The sequence below is a fragment of the Calonectris borealis genome, chromosome 1 (assembly GCF_964195595.1).
Source record: "Calonectris borealis chromosome 1, bCalBor7.hap1.2, whole genome shotgun sequence".
Classification (NCBI taxonomy): Eukaryota; Metazoa; Chordata; class Aves; order Procellariiformes; family Procellariidae; genus Calonectris; species Calonectris borealis.
In genome coordinates this window covers 187,255,311-187,275,059 of record NC_134312.1, presented here as the reverse complement: position 1 = coordinate 187,275,059, position 19,749 = coordinate 187,255,311, and the positions used below count along the sequence as shown (strand labels likewise).

Below are 19,749 nucleotides of genomic sequence, written 5' to 3'. Positions count from 1 at the left end.
GCAATGTCGGAAAATCCAGCTGGATATTAAGGCGAAAAAAATCACAGTAAGGTGGTTGGAGCAGGTTGCAGAGAGGCTGAGAACTCTCCATTCTTGGAGGTATTCGAACCTGACAGTCTTGAGCAACTACATCTAAGCTGACCACGCTTAGAGCGAGGGTTTGCACCAGCTGACTGCCAAAGGTGCCCTCCAGCCTGCATTGTTCTGTGGTTCTGTGCTTCTGTAAATTCTGTTCTTTTTATGTAGTTTGCTGTTCTCATCTAACTCTTAAATAAAGTTGAAATGTTCTGTGTGTTTTCAGAAACTACCGGGTTTGCTCTCATTTGCTTACACAAATGATAAATGGAAAGGTTGTTAAAGAAAGGATTCAGTGAACTGCAAAATCGTGTACTTTTCTCTGGAACTGTGCATTTTATACATTTGGTTTATAATACCAGGTAGAAAATATGTGCTGAGAGCTCACTGCTTTTATGAGCTGAGATATCTGTATCCATGAATAATATACATTTGCGGTGTTTTCTTCTCTTTTTTTTTTTTTTTAATGAACAAAGCAAATAAAAGCATTCTGTGGTTGTTTAGAATGTTAAAACATGCCTGCATTCACACTGAAAATAAGCTCAAGTCTAATAAATGTTATTATTGCCACAGATAGATCTGCTTTCCATATAAATATAAGCATCTCTTCTTGCTCGTTCTATTAATCTGTATCTTAGTGGAAATATGTCTTTTGCACAGCATGCTTTTGCAATACCTTAGCCACAGAAGATTTTCTTGGGCAATTTATTAAAGTCAGGACTTTTAAAAACTCTTTTGTCAAAAGCTGACAATTAAAACTGATGCTGTTTGAAATATAACAATGTTTTAAACAATTTTCCAATAAAATATCCTAGATTGGTTTTTGCAATCTATCATATCCTAGATTGGTTTTTGCAATCTATCATTTCTATCTGAATTTTTTTTAAAACTTTAAGCTAGCGAATTTACAAACTTTTTAAACAATTTCAACATGAAATATCTTATGAACTGAAATTCTCTTTGCAGTTCAACGAAATGTTTAATATTACGGTCAATAAATTTGGCCTGATTTAGGCTGGTTAAACAAACTTTGCATGTCAGAATTTCTTATAGCATGGGAGAATGATCTCTTATTCAACACACAATATGTTTTATAGCATCTTACAGCAAAAGGTGAAATATGAATATGGAATATGTATACATGGAACATGAACACTAGGTTTTATATGGATGTTGTGTTTTAACTCCAGCCAGCGACTAAGCCCCACACAGCTGCTCATTCGGTCCCCCCTGGTGAGATGGTAGAGAGAATCGGAAGGGTAAAAGTGAGAAAATCCTGGGCTGAGATAAAGACAGTTTAAGAGGTAAAGACAGTTTAATAGGGAAAGCAAAAGCTGCGCACGCAAGCAAAGCAAAACAAGGAATTCATTCACTGCTTCCCATCGGCAGGCAGGTGTTCAGCCATCTCCAGGGAAGCAGGGCTCCATCACACGTAACGGTGACTTGGGAAGACAAACGCCATCACTCTGAACGTCCCCCCCTTCCTTCTTCTTCCCCCAGCTTTATATGGTGAGCATGACATCATATGGTATGGGATATCCCTTTGGTCAGCTGGGGTCAGCTGTCCCAGCCGTGTCCCCTCCCAGCTTCTTGTGCACCCCCAGCTTACCCGTTAGCAGGGCAGCGTGAGAAGCAGAAGAGGCCTTGACGCTGTGCAAGCACTGCTCAGCAATAACTAAAACATCTGTGTATTATCAACACTGTTTTGGTCACAAATCCAAAACATAGCACCATACAAGCTGCTATGAAGAAAATCAAGTCTATCCCAGCCAAAACCAGCACAATGGACTTCGATAAATATGTTCTATAGTAAAAGTCTGGAAACAGGACAAACATGTCTGCTCAAGGAAAAAAAGAAAAAGCTGAAACTTCCTTAATTCTGTAGATTCAACTGGATTGCAATCATGAGGCACGCTCCAGTAATGCTGCTTTTATATATAAAACAACCTGGGAAGTGAATAGTGGTCAAAAACATTAAACCGCAAAGGAAGGCTACGTTTTTTCTAAGGCTAGTTGCATCTGAATAAATGTTTGTGTCCTTCTCTGAAAAACAGAGTAGAAACTAGCACAGAACCAGAATAGTTTAACATAAATACTGTACATGGTTATTTCTGCCTACCACATCATCCTGTGATTATTGTTGAAACATCTGTTTTTATAACTAGTAATTTTTTTTCACTTGGGACATTTCTTGCAGAGTTCCGCCTTCCTGGGGAGAAGGAAAAAAATCCTGTGAAAACGGATGTTTCTTGCGAATCAGTTTCTTGCAAGAAACATGTACAGTAAAGGCCAAACGGATTTCATCAGTATTATTTACTTAGCCAGCAAGGGCTGTTTATCAGTACCATATACAGATCATTCTAAGCTTATAAAAGACAATGAAATAATTGTGGCCAGATTGCTTAAGTTTCACTCTTTCTTTCTGAACATTGGCTTTCTTGGCTACTGAATAAAGCTTTTGAGGAATAAAGCTTTGGCCTCACAAAACAAAATGTTTTGTATAGTTTAACTGTAAGCAGCCAAGATTGTCATTTTGGAGAGACTGGAATAATTTGTCTTCTTCCATGAAGCCTTTCTGAAGCATTTCCATGACACAAATGTTGATGATGTACACACACAGTTTACTCTTGGACAAGGACTGCTTTAAATCGTATTTCATTTTCAATAGCTTTTCCTCTACTTGCTTGTTGAGCAAAAATAGGTGACATTAATTATTTCGTTTAGAAATGTCTAATATACTAAGTATCTATATGCTTTAATCTCTAAGTAACTGTTGCACAGAATTACAATATTCTCAAGATCTTGCAGGTTATGACAGATGACTATTGGCACTTATTCATCATTAGGATGTAAGGGATTTCCAAAAGCAGCGGATTTAGGTCCCCTTTGAAAGGTTTTTCCCCCATATTATTGAATAGCAAACTTCAGAAGAGATGCATTCACACATGCTTTTGCTTATATAGAAGCATATACTATGTTTGTTTAAAAAATGCTAATATATATGTATGCCTTCCGAAGAGGCTAGGTTTATCCAAAAGTCAGCACGGAGAATCTTTACACGTGAAGTGCAGATGCAAAACCATACCTAGAAAAAAACAGGTCTAATTTAACACACAGGACAGAGACCATAGGAGCACCTCAGCCAGCAGTAGAAGTCTCACTGTGTGGCTGGGAAATTACTGCTGCCCTGAGTGTCGAGTAAGCAGTGTCGAGTAAGCTCGTGATGCAGAGCTAAGCCTTACAGTAATGTATGAAGAGCACTCAGATACAAAATTGAGATAAATATCTCACTTCTATCCATGGCTTCCTTATCAGACTGTCCTCCTTTCCCTTTTCTTTCCACTATTTTACAAGAAACGTCTGCTTTCTAGAGGAGGGGGGAGGTTCAGCTACAGTGAGTGTGGTTTTTTCCCCCTTTTTTCTATTTGCTAACTCTGCGGATCTGATGATAATCATCTCTCTGTTGTCCGGTCATTGCTTTTCTATATAGTTAAATTGTTTCCACTGCTTGTTCGCCGGCTGCATTGCAGGATGGCGGCGTGTCCTCAGCACACACCTCCTTAGCATGCCCATGCTTTAGGAATACCCCGCTGAGACTATATGTATATGACTTCTGTCACATGCCATGGGATTCCTCCTGGGGTCCAACACCGTGGCTTTCAGGAGGAAGGCAGCTACTGCTTCTTTATTCTGGGGCCACGGTTTCACCAGGGCGAGTGGCCATTGTAGCATTAGGAGCACTTGGCACACCTTGACTTGTTAAAGATGAATGCTTCGTAATGAGAAATTATACTGCCAGACAGCAAATTAGTGATTGATGTAAGATGGAGAGTTATAGATTGTAATTGTGCTAGCAAGATATTAGATGATGATTAAAGTATAATTTTAACAGTATTTAATTAAGTGGAACAGTGGAGTAACCACCACTATCCTAACTAAACACAGATAGAAGAATTGCAAAATATAAATGCTCATTATTGCTACGTTGCCTCTGCTGTCAGTGACTGACTTGGAGATGGGGTGATTGACTTGGAGCTGATTTAAAATTGCTCGATTTACAAACTGAATTTTAAATCTTTTCCAGTTGTTCTCCTTTAATGCAGGCAGGGGAAGGCGACTCATCTGTTCAGGGCTGCATGGTTCACTGGATGGGGAGAAGATGACATACTTTATCCGGTCACTGAGATATCACTGTGTCATTTCACTCTGTGTGTAGCAATTAAAGCAAAAGTGAATCATTTACTCGACAAATTCAGTCTCTTGTTCTTCCAATGGAAGTATCATTATCTCTAGTTTATTTTTTGTTTGAATTGCCTGATGGCAGATTTCTCTCATCACCTCAGTTGCTGACAAACTGTAATTAGGTATCCTTGTGCATGGTGCTAGCTAAAGAAGGTGCAGGGAGCCAGTTCCTTCACCGGTTTGTTTAATTACCTTTGTGTGCTGGCTCCAAAGGATTTTGGGAGCCAGGCCTCCCTTGCTTTGTCAAGCTGTGTAAATCCCATATCAATTATACCTCCTATTCTGGAAGCAAATCGTGGCGTGTACAAGCTTCGAATTTGCTTTGCATGACTATTTGTAGGAAGCAAACATAAAAGGAGCTTGTGTTCAGCCATAATAAATTCATTGTTAATTTGAACTGAATATTTATAACTTTCTTTTTAATATTTGCCTGACACTGCTAGTAATTAATTTGGTATTCAGCTAATTCTGCCCAGCCTATGCCTGGTCAGAATTTTCTGTCCCTGCGTTTCCAATACATTTCCCACACACTATTTTGTCCTTAATGCCTTTATAGCTTGTTCATTGGAAACAGGTTTTTAATTATTTTTCAACAGTATTGGAGACCTGATTTAATGAGCAATTGTTAGATATACTAGGGAGACACATTCACCTGATTAATGTGATAGTTAACTGAGCAACAAAATTGCCTCGTGAAGAAGCAGCTGTACACAGAGTTGAAGCGGTAAGAAAGTTTGAGGGAATGTGAAGAAAATATTGAAGAAAGGTAATTTAAAATAGAGTACTGAGCAAGCTGAAGGCTAAGTATAAACATACAGTGTTAGCTGGCTGGTTAGATGGTTGGTTGGTCTGTTAGTTATGTGCATGTGTGTACACACATGCCAGTATTTATTAGGAGACAGTTTATATAGGCTTGACTGAAAAATACTGCATTGGAGTGATGGGATATTCAAGGACTGTAGAAGAAAATTAGGAGGATGGGTCCTTCAGGTGTGTGTTGGAGATGAAATTGTGCTGCAGCCAGCACTTTAATTGCATGCAGTGTTGGCGTCCAGCTTCAGTGCTAATGTGTGCTTTTGGAAACAGATCCATCCTTTGGGAAATGGGTCTTTTCTCAGGGAAAGGAAGAGAGGAGAGAAGAATTTTGACACTCTAGTTGGCAGAACTCACACTGGGATACTTCTTGTGTTATTGACTTGCTCCTATCAGCAGCACTTATGTTCTCAGTTTGCAGGCTTGTGGTCAGCTTAAAGGATCAGACTAGCATGATCACTACAGAATTTTAGTACAAGATATTTCCAGTTATGCATTTGGATGGCGTCTTCCCTCCTCTTTGCAAGCAGAGTTTGCAAAGGGAGATGTCTGGCCCAGCAGGAAATCATGACTAGACCACTGGGTTTCATTCCTGCAGAGGGTTGTGGCATCCGTGGGAGAAGAACCACAAGGAGATTAGTGGAGACATGGTGCATTGAGGCCAAAAAGTGGCACAGCAGCAGACACAGCTAGAAGAGGACAGTTGAAGTGTGAATGCTAGAAGAAAAACAACTCAGCTGGTTTCTCTCGTGTAGTTTCCAACTTTATTTATATGACGGATATCTCCTCCTAAGACTGAAAATACAGAATGTTTCAAAGTCATGGCATGGTGTAAACCATCCCCCTTACAAACTTGCTGGACCACTTATAGCCCGACACAACCCCTCTGTTTTCAAGTCAGGGCTGGTGACTTTATGTTTCTGCTCACTCATACATCAGTGAGGGCAGGAGCTTTTCTTTCCAAAAGGAAAGGTGAGCTGACTTTTTGTATGGGATGTTGTATTCTTTTTCACATGCTTTTAACCAGATGAGAACTGTACAGATTACAAAGAACTCAGCCTGGCCTTTCCATGCCATGCAATCACTTTGGGAGCACAGAGTAGGGAGAAGACTGATAAGATACTTTGCCAACATCAAAACTAAGTGAAACTGGGCTGGACGCATTACTGGGATTTTAAGAGATTTTGGAGAAAATAGAGAAAAATGAGAAGGCAATTAACTTGTGAGTGACGAGCACCCTGCACCACCTTCACTGGTTCAGCTCGTCTCCTTTGTGACAACTAACTTGGGCAATTCTTTGCAAAGTGTTTTTAATGCCTTGCCTGGCTAACATGATGGACGTATAAATTACTTAAATTATGCTTTGAATGCTTATTTCAAAGCCAGGAGGGATGCTGGTCTGATGGTTGGAGAATCAGACTAGAATTCAGCAGATCTGGATTCATTTCAAATTCCTGTCATACCTTTGCTTTAGTAGGTCTTTAGCAGGTAACTTTTTTTGTCTGTGCCTCATTTTATTGTCTGCAAAAAGGAAATAATGATCCTTATGTTCCACCCATGCCGTCCTGCCTTACCAATTTAGCCAGTAGGATTTCTGGGGCTGTATATGTTTGTGCCTTGGGTCAGCAGTTCTCCAGCCCTCCTGGGCCACATCAGCCCTCTGCTTCAAAAGCTTTTGTCTTGCCTGGCTTAGAGGGAAAGTTCACAGCGATGTTTGGATTTGGGCTGTACTTGCCTTTTGTTATCTTTCATCCCGGAGTGCTGGAGCCAGCCTGGGACTGTGCAGGACAGCTCTGAGCATTGCAGATCGCCTTGTGGAAGCCTCAGACAGACCCCAGTTCAACAGACCGACTGAGCACACGCTTAATCTCTGCCTTGAAACAAATGCTTTCAACATACATGTTCCAAAGTGTTTTGCTATAGATGGGTGAGCTCCAAAATGTGCAGCTGTGCTTTGCTAGATAAGGATCAGTATTTCTTTCTGAAAGAACTTGTTATAGGACAGACGCGTTAGCACTGCCTGCATTTTTAGGTAAGAGACTTGACACTTTGCTATCTGTGTGGCAACCAAAGTAGGCAAAACCAGAAAATATTTTTTTAAATTGCTTCCTGACATGTAAATACAGAATATTTAGTGTGATAATTTGCACATTTATTATAGTTTAATGCTATCAAGCTAAACTATGTGATGGTGACAACTGACGCTAATGTTGTGTTCTTTATTTTTCAAAACCAACAAAACTCATCTGCTGAAGGATATACTGAATTGTTGAGTCCAAGGGTTTTTTATTTTCCTTACGTACAATTTAAAAAACACATCAAGATAAGAGAGTTGAAGTGGTATAGGTTATGTGTTCCAATGCAGAGAGTTCTCCTGCTTTTTAAGAAGAGCCTCAAATGGTTTAAGAAATTGCTGATTTAAAAAATAGCAAATAATATATTACACTGTCACCTTTGAAAACTTTGGGAGTTTAATGTACTTTAACAGCTGGCCATTTATATGAGATTGCAACTTGTCGTAAACCTAATGCTGTGCAGCTGATAAAGAGCGACAGAAAAAGTGGGCGATCCAAAGTATATGCAGTCAAAGCATCCCAGCCTGCATGTATCATCAACTCCTGGATAAATCACATACGGAAAACTATCAAGCCTGGACTTTTAAAATGCCTGAGACAGGATAGCATACGAAGCAAATGCAGCAGCCAAAGTTTGTAAAAGCAACTGTCTAATACACATATATTTATACATACATGTGTATATACATATATGTATTTATATCCTGTACGATATGTATTGAGACCTGATACGTAAGTGTGAACAGCAAAAGTACTGTACACTTGCCTTCTGAAAAACTGCCTTCCTTAACTGTAGAGGCCTCTTCCCTCACCCCTGTCCTCAGACTCACCAGTCACGTTTGCAAAGCTCAACTGTTTGCTAGCATTGTTCTGAAAGGAAAATTGGCACAATTTCCTTCTTTGTAACTGGGGCCCTTTCCCTAATTTGCTTGATACAGATACAGTCCCCAGCAGTCCCTGAAAGGGATTCAAATCCCTCCTCCCTACCATCTTCACTCCTTGTATTTTTTCCAGGTGAACACTCTGCAACTCTCTCAACAAAGTGGAATTATTTTTTTCTTTCCAGGACCCAAGTATGAATGTTTCTGGTAGGAGGCACGTAAGAGAAACACGTTTACCAAATGCTGCTGCCTCTTTCCTTGGATATGGGAAAGCGTTTTGTTGAAATGGGAAAACCAAATGAACAGAGTCCGCCAGTCCCGCACACCTCCTGTCTGCGAGCATCCCCACCCTGGGGACGTGGGCTGCGTACCGACTCAGGGGAATGAGTTTAGAGGAGCCCTTTGTTGAAATATTGGCAGCACATCACTGGACTCGCTGTCATTGCAGATGGAGCGCTTTGCGGAACAGATGGATTCTCAGCTTTCTGAAAGAAAGGGAAGGTACTTGATGTACCACGGTGGGAAAGGAGGGGGGTATTCCAGGCATATGGAAAGGTAGGAAAGAAGGCACGTTCCACGCTTTTTCGTGCACTTGGAGCCTAGCAACCTCTATCTGGCAAACTTGGGAAAGCGTAAGCACAGCGCTCTGTGAGAGGGCGAAGGGAACTGTAACAGACGTGGAGGAAGTAATTTGCACAGAAGCAATAAAAATGAAGGCAAAGTCTAGAAAAGCCTGCTCTCTTGAGCGTATAACTAAGTATTACATGCTAGGGATGGGGAAGTGCTCCTTCCCGGGATGAGAGGTGCACTCTATTAAGGCACAGGACTGGTGTCAGAACAGCATAACTGGAACAGAGGACCGGTTAATATTTTAAGGTCTATTGTGTTGTGAAAGAAACTAGAGAAAAATGTTACCTGCCACTGTGAAGGCAGGAATCCCCGTTTTCCAGCCATGTATGCATCGGTTTCAAACCGTGGTGGTGCAGTTTGTACAATGGCATCATTCAGATACCTTATTGCCTCTTTTCTTGCGCTCTTCTTCCTCCCCTCCTCGCCTCCCCATCTTATTCATACCTCACTTCCATCTTAATTGTTAGGGCAGGATCAGTTCTGCGCAGCACCCAAGAGCCTGCAAGCCTGACTTGAAATGACGTTATCTGATCCAATATTTACTGCTAAAATCTTCATGCAGTTGTCAAGCGGAGTGTGATAGAGAAGCAGCACGAACTGAGAGGAGCGATCATATTTTGGTGTTGTGTGTTAACTCTCTACAACTTTTCAGTCGCTTCCCACAAACACACATACAGACTTAGCAGACATATTATACTTTATTGTGGTACAATTTAGGATATGATGACACTGGACTTTAATCTTTATTTTCACCCCTTAGCTTAATTAAACAATTTCAACACCTCTTGAATGCAGACGTTAAAGCTGTTTAGCAACAGAAAGGATGCCAAAGGCCTTAGAAATCCAGATTTTCTGAGAAAAAAATGAATGTGATAAAGGGCAAAAATGTCAAGGTTCTTTCAAACTGTGATTCGCTGCTGAAAGCAGCAATGCAAAAATACCACTTTCTTAAATAATGGCTCTGGCTTTTGTTCATACTCGGGGTTGTGTCTGCAGCAACAGAAACATCTAAAGTCTTTTTCCTGAAAAATAAAGCAAACTGGATTACATGCAAACTTGTGCATCAACTGTGCTCCGTTTTGCAGGACCGAATTCTCAGGGAGGCTCTGAGATAAAATAAACAAGGAATCCAATCATTGAATTTTAGTATGAACATTTTTCAGATCGTTGTGTCTGGATCTCTGCCAAGTTTCAGCCTATAATAAATTAATTCCAACCTACACAAAAGAGAAGGGAAAAAAAAAAACCCAACAACTTCTACAAGACAAAAACACTGGGCAATTTTTATGGGGAAACAAGTGGCCAAAAATAATTTATTGGAAAAGTAATTATCTAAAGAGAGAGTGGGATCTTCTCTCTAATTGGAAACAATAACATTTTCCAGCCTTACTAAACACAGTATAGGAGGAGCATCAGCATTTTGCTTCACCAACCTGGTTAAATCGAATATAAAGTTAAGATGTTGCTCTCCTCTTGTTTTATTTCTCCTTACACCCAATGCTGCAATTGAGCCCGCTTCCCGCTCTGTGGCAAAATTTAATCTGGCTGCCGCAGGACCTGTGAAATTCATGGAGGTGATGAGCCAGGGTCTGCTTTCTGCATTGTATGTCTGGCTTTATTGAATCTCTAGTCACCCTCAGATAATAAATATTTCATATGTTGGACAGGTGAAAGGTTTCATTCAGCTGCAGATCTGCTTCCAAGGCAACCGATTCCTGTCATTTGAACAGTTTAAACATGTTGAAAACAAAGCTTGCTTTCTGGTTTTCTCCTCTATGATTTTACGTGTAAAGCATTATCCATCTCCCTCCTGTCCCTCCTACAAGCAGATACAGAAAAGCCAATAGCTTTAACAAGTAATTTTAAACAATTTATAACCTAAATATATTCTCTCTTCCAGTCAAGATGGGATGAAAAATGCTGTTTCATTTTACAAGCATAGAATAAATACCTAGATATATGAAATTGCCCGAGTTAGCATCTATAAATACTCTGTACGCAAAAAATGTATGCAACCACAGTACTACATTATGCTTTACAGTATGTTTCTCTGTTACGATGGGTGTTTCCTCAGTACCATTGTCCAGTAATTCTCTTATAGAGTTGGGGGTTTTTTTGGACAGGGGGCAGTGCCCCAGGTCTTTCTCTGAGAAAAGTTACTGGGAAGATTGTTAGCAAAATGTCTTCAACTGCATCTGATTTCTGCCAATGTCAGTGCTTGTGACAGATCTTCTGGAAAATGTCTGCTGTATCCTTTACGTCTTGCAGCTGAACAAGCTCTTCTAAAGTACAGCTTTGCTCATTCTTCCTCTGCACATTTCCGAGCATAATGGACAGCTGCCCTCCCTCCTCCTCTCAAGCCCTCCCCACGTCTGGACTTTCCGACTCGTGCTGTGCTCCATGCCCAACTCTATACCCATGCCTGCATCCACTTCTGATGACTTCAACAAGAGCTTTTTTCCTGCCTGCTGCATCAACTGCGACAAAAGAAGAAATATATTGGAGCAGTGATGAAATTTTGGTAGGCAGAGTCCAAGTAAAGGGATTTTCTACCATCTCATATCAGGCTCAGAGACATTTTTACTTGCATCTAACCTTCTGCATGGACGTTCCCTTAATGCAGCTATGGCAGAATGGTGGCATTTCTCCAGGAGGCACACAGCTGTTTTAGGAAATAAGATGGAGAATACATCTTGGGGTGAGGTTGATGGGGTTTAGGTATTCTGATGGAGATCTGTGCATAGGTGGCTTATTTAATCTCTCTGTCCTCTCTTTCTACTAACTATACAGGTGCTTTGCAGTGATGCTCTATCTGGGGACTAGGGGGACATTCTAGATCCTTTCAGAAAGACTGACATGACATGCACAACTGCTGTTCTGGGTTTAGGGGGGAGATGGAAGCTGGGTACAGTTTGTGATAGGCGTCTTTATGCCTGGTAGCTCTGTGGCTGATCCCTCTATTAGAAACAATTAAACTATATCTGATCTTGCAGCCCTCTCCCTTCTGTTTCCAGGCATATAGATTTTAGCCAGCAGGTCTCTGGTTAACCCCTCCTCGCTGTTGTTTATTTCGAACCACTCCGCAGACACACCACTGAGCATTAAGTATGTGAACTCAAAGACGCTCCCTCTCTCCCGTACAGTCTTAATAGCAAACAGTCACGAGCCGGGCTTCTACAGGCAGAATTATTTCTACCTAAGAAATATAGTCTTCAGGAGAATGCCCTTTCTCTCACCCTTTTCAGATTGCATTAAAAGCATCCACTTCAAGAAACTACAACTGTGTTTATTCGAGTGTTGAATCTGGAAGTAGTGCCAGGATCCCTGCCACGGCACGCTTGAACCGTGAAACCCAGGTCAGTTCCATTTTTTGGTTTTCATGTACTGGCACAGTGCTGCAGCGGTTTGAGCTTCCAGGTCTCCGTGGGAGCAATACTTCTTTTAACATGCAGAAAACATTATATTTGATTTTATAACCTTACCTCTTGTTTGTTTTTTTTTGTACTACTAAACCAAAATGTCAGGGTGGCATGTCAGTAAACACAATGCATTCAAAAGGATCAAGCTGACGGGCTTGAAAACTAAATGCTCTCTTTTAAACGGGTGGGAACAGCTCAGGTTTTCCTTCCTGCCCACCAGGCTATCCCTGGACCTAAGGGGAGAGCTGTGCTTAATCTGCCTTGTGCTCTGTCACTGTGACTGCCGGCTATTGCACTATATAACGCGCTTTCGGGCTATGGGACGATAACAAGTTTCAATCACTGTTCGCTGAGGTTGACCTTGTGACTCAAAGGCTACTGACTCAATAGCCCCTTAGTTTTGTCAGTGAATCAACCCCTTCTCTGTCTTCCAGCCTTCTACGGTATTAGGGATGTTGTGGGTTTGTCATATTGCTAGAGAGGAAGGTGCCGGGGCAGCTATTGCACTGTCTGCAACTGATGGGTGGTGTTACTAGGGTTGCCTGGGGTACTTTCTAAGGAGGCTGTTTTTGTTAACAAGTCTACTCTAGATCTCAGACTCCAAATTTCACCCAAACTGGTTTGCATTTTTGAAATTTCACATATGTAGTCTTTCACTGCAAGGTGGATTTGCATAGGAACAATCAAAGGTAGCAAGATTTGGTACCTGCAATGTTTGTTCCCCCCAAATGTATGTTGGATGACTCTATTTGAAGGCACAAGACTGTTTGTCTACTTATTGGGAAAACATCTGGAGGCAGCAATGCTTTGTGCAAGGAAATTTGTTGGTGTTTTACTGTGGTGTGGATCTGGCTTCCCTTTAATTTCTGTCCCCTGATCCCCAGTGGTTGTATGCCTTGATGTTGCTATAGTGCTCTTGGACTAAGTATTCCTCTCAGTGAAAGTTATGCTGCTGTCATTTTTTTATGTTTCATACAATGGGTGAAGAATAATCTGGAATACACCCAAACATGGGCTTTTCATCACCAAGAAACCTGCAATTAGAGCCATTGTCCCCTTCATCACCAAATAAGAGTCCAGAGAGCAAATACCGTCTCCACCCCAAGTCTTCTCCGGCTCTTCTGTGGTACATTGAGTTACTCTGCTTCTAAGCACGTTTCCCTTCTTTTCAGTTTTTCTTCCTTTGTGCATTTGTTCCTTGTCTAATTATTTTAGGTCAAGTCTGCAACAGCTGAACAGAATACAGTAAAGGTAACGCTCTGTGATCTTCCTGCAGCAGGAAAATTTGTATGAAAAGATAAATAACTTTTGTAGGTGTTATATTTATCGAAGACAATGGGGACATAAGTTTTGAGTAACTGAAAATTTTGTAACTGCACCGTTAATGTTTAATTACTATTGGCAGCCAAGAAGTGCCTTTCTGGATTAACCAGACACTCTGCTTCAGGGATATGCATAGGTGGCAGAAAGTGATAAAGCTGGTGAAACCACACCTCTGGGAACATGTAATGGGATCTTTCCTGTGATATGCAAATTATGCTGCCAAGTTGCTGTATAAACAATTCATGGGAGAAGGGGTGAGAGGTAGTTAAATAGCTGGATCACATATCAAAGATAAAATCCATCACTGGGAATGGAAAAATGCGTCAAAAGAGTGGGTTTGCTTTTAAAAATAAATAAATAATTAAAAAAATCTTTGCCCAAAGCATGTAGTTGCACTAAAGATTAAATAGCAAATTATTTATCACAATTGTTGCAGTTCAGAGTAAACGGAGCATTTAGGAAACCAGTATGCATAGAGTTTGTGAAAAACAAGACTTTTTCTAGTACAAGTAATCTAGCCAATAATGCTACTTTTTTTTTTTAAGATTACTTCACAAATGTTAATTTGGTTACTTTTCAGGCAGAAGACAGGCATTGCTTACTTTTCAGTGATAAAACCAATCCTGCCATTTCTATTCTAAGCATGAGCAATGATCTCAGGCAGCCCAGCAAAACATATATTGGGGTCGTAGAAAGCCATAGATCAATGAGTGTGCGCAAACCTTATTGACACCCACAGAAGCTGAGCTCGTGGCTTCAGTCTGGGTTTCCACTTTTTGTGTTTTATACTGTATGAGGAAAGGATTCCAGCTAATCGTCCTCCTCCGATAAATCAAAGATTATTCTTTCACAAATGGCATCGAAGCCCTCATTGACAGTGTCCAACTGCGTTGTTTTTCCACAGAGGTCAACCCCTGTAGCACTTGTTTTCCCTCGGCCCTTTCCTCTATCTGCTGTTCATTTAGGGTCTGATGTGGCTCAGCTGAAGCCAACTGAGAAGCCCCTGATTAACTTCAGTGGGAGCTGGATCATGCACTAGAGTCCTAAGGGGCCAGCAGTAGAAAATTTAAGACGACAGCAGGGATTATTAAACCATCATGAAGCAAGGGAAATATTTTTGGCCTGTGACTTTCTTTTGTTTTGCTATGTAATAGCAATGATACTCTAGATAGGGTTGTACAGTCGTAATAAACATATCCCGCATTCAACAAATGTATCCGATTCTGTTCTATGTTTAATCACCCACGAAAGCTGTGTCAGATGCTCTTCCACCAGGAACAATATCTCCTGATTAACTGCAATTAAGGTATATTATAAAACAGGATGTGAAACTAGATGGATCTGTCTCTTGACATTTCAAATTTGGATTTTTTTTTTCTGCCAAGTCTCTTAATATGCTTCAATTAATGATAACAGAGGCCAGGCCATTCTCAGTGATGGATCTGCATACGTGAATCTTTGTACCACTGAGATGAGATGGAGCATGAATCTTTCCACCATTAAAGCCCCCTTAGAAACATGCATGGACCCCAATTAAGCTGAATTTATTAGCCCAGATGTTGGTTACTAGGAAGCCAAGGGTCCAAGCTTGATTGTCTTATCCTGGAAAGTGCACAAACTGTGCTGGAGATGACATGAAAATCTGGTACCTTGTCTGCAGGTTCTTCAGAGGATGTGTCGCCATTCGTAGCAGGTACGGCATCTCTTTTCATTCACTGAGAAACTATACGAAGCTGTTTTATTCTTGCACTATTCGAACAAGCAAATTTTTATCTTGAATGCCCAACAAAGGGGTTTGATGATCATCTAGAAAATTATTGCTTCTCCTCTGAGCTGTGGCAGACATCAAGGCGTCACCAACTGGTAAGCATTTGGAGAGTTAATCAGTAGTAAAGCTTAGGTATAGTCTTTGTATAGCTAGATTAACAATTAAGACTTTTTAAACTATTCCTGAATGAAAGGAAATTGCCAACTTAAAAGAGAGAATTTCCTAGCTCAGTCATTTCTGGCCATGTAATTAAACTGAATATGCTGCTCCCTTGCCCCTAGTCACAGTTGTCCTAAAGAAGATTAACAACATTGAATTTCTACCGAGGCTGAAATCTTCTTTGTACCCTGAAATATGAGCTAACACAACAATGGGCTACAACTCCATCTGGCGACTCCTCCCGAACTTGGTGATGCTTCACTGTGGCCAGTGATGCACTTCGCAGTGTCACCAACCCATGGGACTTGGGGAGGAGTTCACTGTTTCAAAGATGAGCATAGATGAAACTGGGTTTCTGCCGTGTTTAGTATGGTGTTTAGATATTTGCCTGAAGTAATCTATTAGACGTCATAAAGCATATGGAATCAGAAGGTCTTGTGTAAAACACTGGGAAAAAAAGATGAAAAGCATATCTCCCATACTATTCCACTGAGCAGCTCTATTATGATCAGGACTTAATTTAAGTGATCTACTATATCTGTGATTTCACAATATAATCATGTTCCTGGGATTTTTTTTTTTGTCATTTATTTTTAGCTACGTCAGTTTCCTGTAACTTCCTAAAGAAAATATTTCATAGATTTATTTGAATTGTGTTCCCAAGCACAATTGTGTTCCCAAGTAAATCAGTTATCTGATTGAGAAATGACATGATTACCAACTTTTAGTTTTCTTTTAAGGTACCAATAAACAATCTTTTTAAAGTCTCATATTTTGTTTGCATCTTATGTGCCCATACTCGCTTGATCACACGCAGGAAATATTTTTGTACACTGCTGCTATGCATGACTAAGAAAGGAGCTGTAGATAGAACAAGATGAGATACAGGCTGTAATTTACACCTGACAGAGTGTGAATTTCATTGCAAGTCCTTTTAAAGGAAACTTGCTATTTTCTTCACATTCGGATAGACAGCGATTCCATAAGAAATTATGATCATTGCCTTTTTACGTCTGGTTTTGATTTTTACTGGGAAAAAAAATATTCCTCGACCTAATGCTATCCTGTGTTATCTGCAGGCCCAGGCCATGGTCCTGTGGTGCTGGACATGACATACTCCGTAAGCAGAGAACAGCCTGATTAGGCAAGATTAGTAAAGTGTGGGATAAAATATTATCACACCATTTCATGGGTGGAGGATCAAGGCATAGACAGTTTAAATTACTTGCCCAACATCTATGGCAGAGCTATATGAGGAACAGGAATCTCCTGGATCCCCGTCCAGTCGCTTTTGCATTTCTAGTGAACTGAAGACCCCTTATTTGTTTTGGCTGAACTGCAATTTTGGATAGTTTGGAAGACATTTGGAGATAGAAGGGGTCTATTCATCTTTCCTACTGAGAGAAATATTAGCAGACAATTAAAAGAATAATAAATGGGACCCATTCAAACTGCTCCACTTGCTGTTGCTCTGAGTTTCAGGCAAGAAGGTACATAAAGGTCATTTAACCTGACCGCTTATATATCACAGGCCACTAGTGTCACCCGGCCACTCTAAATTAAACCATATATTTTAAACAGAAATACACAGGTCTCACAAAATGTTTTCTATTCAGACTGTAAATTCAAAGGACAGGGCTTTATTCTCTACATGTATCTGCTTTGCACCTCCAGTAGCATCACCTGGATAAACAAGGGCAGTTCATACTCCTGTCAGTTTAATTCCTTGCATCATCACAATTATTTTGATTAATTTGATACCTTGGAGCTTAAAAGAACAAACAAACCATTAACAGCATGAGCAGAGACGGTGCCAAAGAGGCATGAACACTGACCCTGGCACCCCGTTCTCCCTCCTGTGTGCCAGAAGAGCTCTGTGCTGCTGTAGGGAGGTATCGAGCGGTGGCCATCGAGCTACGCTGGGGGAAGCTGAGGGAAACGGCTGCACCCCAGCGCCCTTTACACAGGCTATGTCCTCTGCGCATTCAAGGGGTGAAGTCAAGATTTAGTCCCAGGAGAGCATGGTACAAAAGTTTGCTGGATGACAATATAAACAAACAAGTCAAAAGCCATGTTACCATATCCATAGCTACAGGCCAAATGCTTTATTCATAATCTTGCAGTGAAAGTATTAACATTACATTTGTTTAAAAAGTAACTAGTAGGCCATTTGTGACCCTTATAATACACATGTGAAGCAGTGCTCTGCTGGTTTACACTGGTTGCATTCTGCTTTATATTTTCCAGAGGGCCAATTTGCAAGGATTTTTACTGCAGTAACGACTGCTATTTATGAATATAAGTAACTAATTTACCAAAGTTTCACACAGTGACTTCATGGCTTCCACTTCACAGTTAAAGGTTCTGCAAATCTTTTGGTCTTGTTGTTGACTTTGGGTTGGTTTTGATTGTATCTTGAAGCCTGGAAATACTGTATTACAGTAAAGTAAATACATTATTCTTGTTATTGCCCTTGTTATTAGAAAATATTTATACAGTGCAGTAAATTTACATTGTACTTTACCAACATAGATAAAGGCAAATTCTCTGCCCTGAAGAGCTTATAATTTAAATAAGACAAGACAAACAAACCTACACCACTTCGGAAAAGGGTGGGTGAAAGGATTATTAACTACGTGAAAGGGGTGGAGAGCCTGCGTGAGGAGAGAGGGGGATGCTGTCATCATCAGTTCCTAATTTTACATCACGGTAGCATCTTAAAAGTCTCAAAAGGGACGAAAGCCTGGCTGCACGAGGTGCTATGCAGAAGCCTGGCAGGAGGGTGGCCTTGCCCCTGCATCGCAGCATCGCTGGCTTGCTGACATCCCTGCCAGGGGGGCTCCTGGCTAAAGCCAGCATCAGTCCAATTCCTGCTCCAGCACGAGGAGCGCCGGGTCTCTAGTGAGTTTTAACCCTGCCTGAGGGAAAATCCCCATGATTTCCTGCCCTGAAGAGTTATAATCGAAATTGGAGAAAGCAAATGCACATACAAGAAAGCGTTTCAGGGAAAGGGGAGTGGAAGGGATGTTGGCTGGGTAAAGGTACAGCAGGACCACCTGGAGGGAGGGAGGGCTTTTAGCATCATTATATTCACCATGATCTACAGCTCAAGCCTCCTCTGCCCTGACCCTCTGACAGCTAGTTACAAGGGAGAAGCCTCGCAATAATTTTTATTGCCTGATCATTGCTGATGCACAGTAACTGCTATTCTCCTGATCTGACCTAGTGTTAAATATGGGGTTGCTTCTCCCTCAATGGAAGAGAAAGGAGGTGTCCAAGTGTCCTGTGAAGAAGACCTCACCCACAGAGTATGTGATATTCCTAAGTTTGCAGCCCTACAGTAACTTGCTAGTGATCCCATATACAACTGTTCAGAAAACAGACAAAATTCCTGGCTCTGCTTAGCAACTTAATTCAACCTCTGCTGAAAGCTAATGGGTATGAGGGAGCACAAAGAGCCTGGAAGCTCTGCTCCATCCTGTGGGAGGTGGGAAATCTTCTTTGTTCCCCTCATTTACCCATAACAAACAACCTGGGAAAAGGGAAAGGGCAGAGGGAAACTCCCTGTAGCTGTCCTCACCTCCTAATCAAAATCAGATGCTGCCCCCAAGCATGGCATGAAGGATAAAGAAAGTCAGTAACAGCCTGGGCAAGGCTGATGGGCAGAAATAGGGGACTCTGGTAGCTGAGAGGTGTGTGTGGTCCACACCGATTTTTAAAATGGGAGCTGCAAGGAGCAAGGGAGTTAAGTGTCTGGTAAAGGAATGGGGCTGAGGAGATGGGATTCATTTGGAAGTAGGTAGAAAAGGTCCAGGATGAATCTCTCTCCAGAGAACAGGCAGATGTAGGGCATCACAGTTGTAGGAAATGTGTTTGAGTGGGCAGCTCCCGTTGTCAAACACTAATAGTCATATGTTGGCATATTCACTGGGGATGGGCAGAAAAAAAATCAGAAAGCAAACTATCTCTCTAAATATCCATATGTATCTATATTTGGGGACATTCTCATGAGTTATTGCAAACTGACTCATGATTTCTGTTCTCCTGAGGTTCGCTGTGCTGGAACACAGGCAGGCAAAGGACAGGAATGGGAGCCAAGTCCCTCAGGACTGAGCGTCTTGTTGGGATTAATACGGCATGCAGGTAGCTGAGCAGTGGTTGGGCTCCCAAGGTGCAATTCGCTCAGCCCAGCTCATCTCATCCCATGGGTGTCTGACAAAGCAGATGTCCATATCCAAAACTGCAGTGTAGACTTCTAGTCAGAGAAGTGAGATGTGTACCTCCAAGGTGTGTTTCATTGCCTAGCGAGGGAGGTGTCTGAAACAGGCCATTGGAAGTATCTTGTTCTCCCCATTGGCGACGAG

General features: G+C 41.2%; 1 protein-coding gene across 2 annotated transcripts in view; it reads left to right on the top strand.

Annotated features, from left to right (window-relative positions):
- Positions 1 to 19,749, top strand: part of ENOX1 (ecto-NOX disulfide-thiol exchanger 1) — a 376,506-nt gene that overhangs the window by 209,938 nt on the left and 146,819 nt on the right. The window contains exon 4 of one of the 2 annotated variants that reach the window (XM_075139390.1): positions 15,119 to 15,151. The exons of the other annotated variant lie outside the window; for it this stretch is intronic. The gene's annotated coding sequence lies outside the window, so the exon portion shown is untranslated. The remainder of the gene's footprint in view (positions 1 to 15,118; positions 15,152 to 19,749) is intronic. 2 annotated transcript variants of the gene reach the window in all.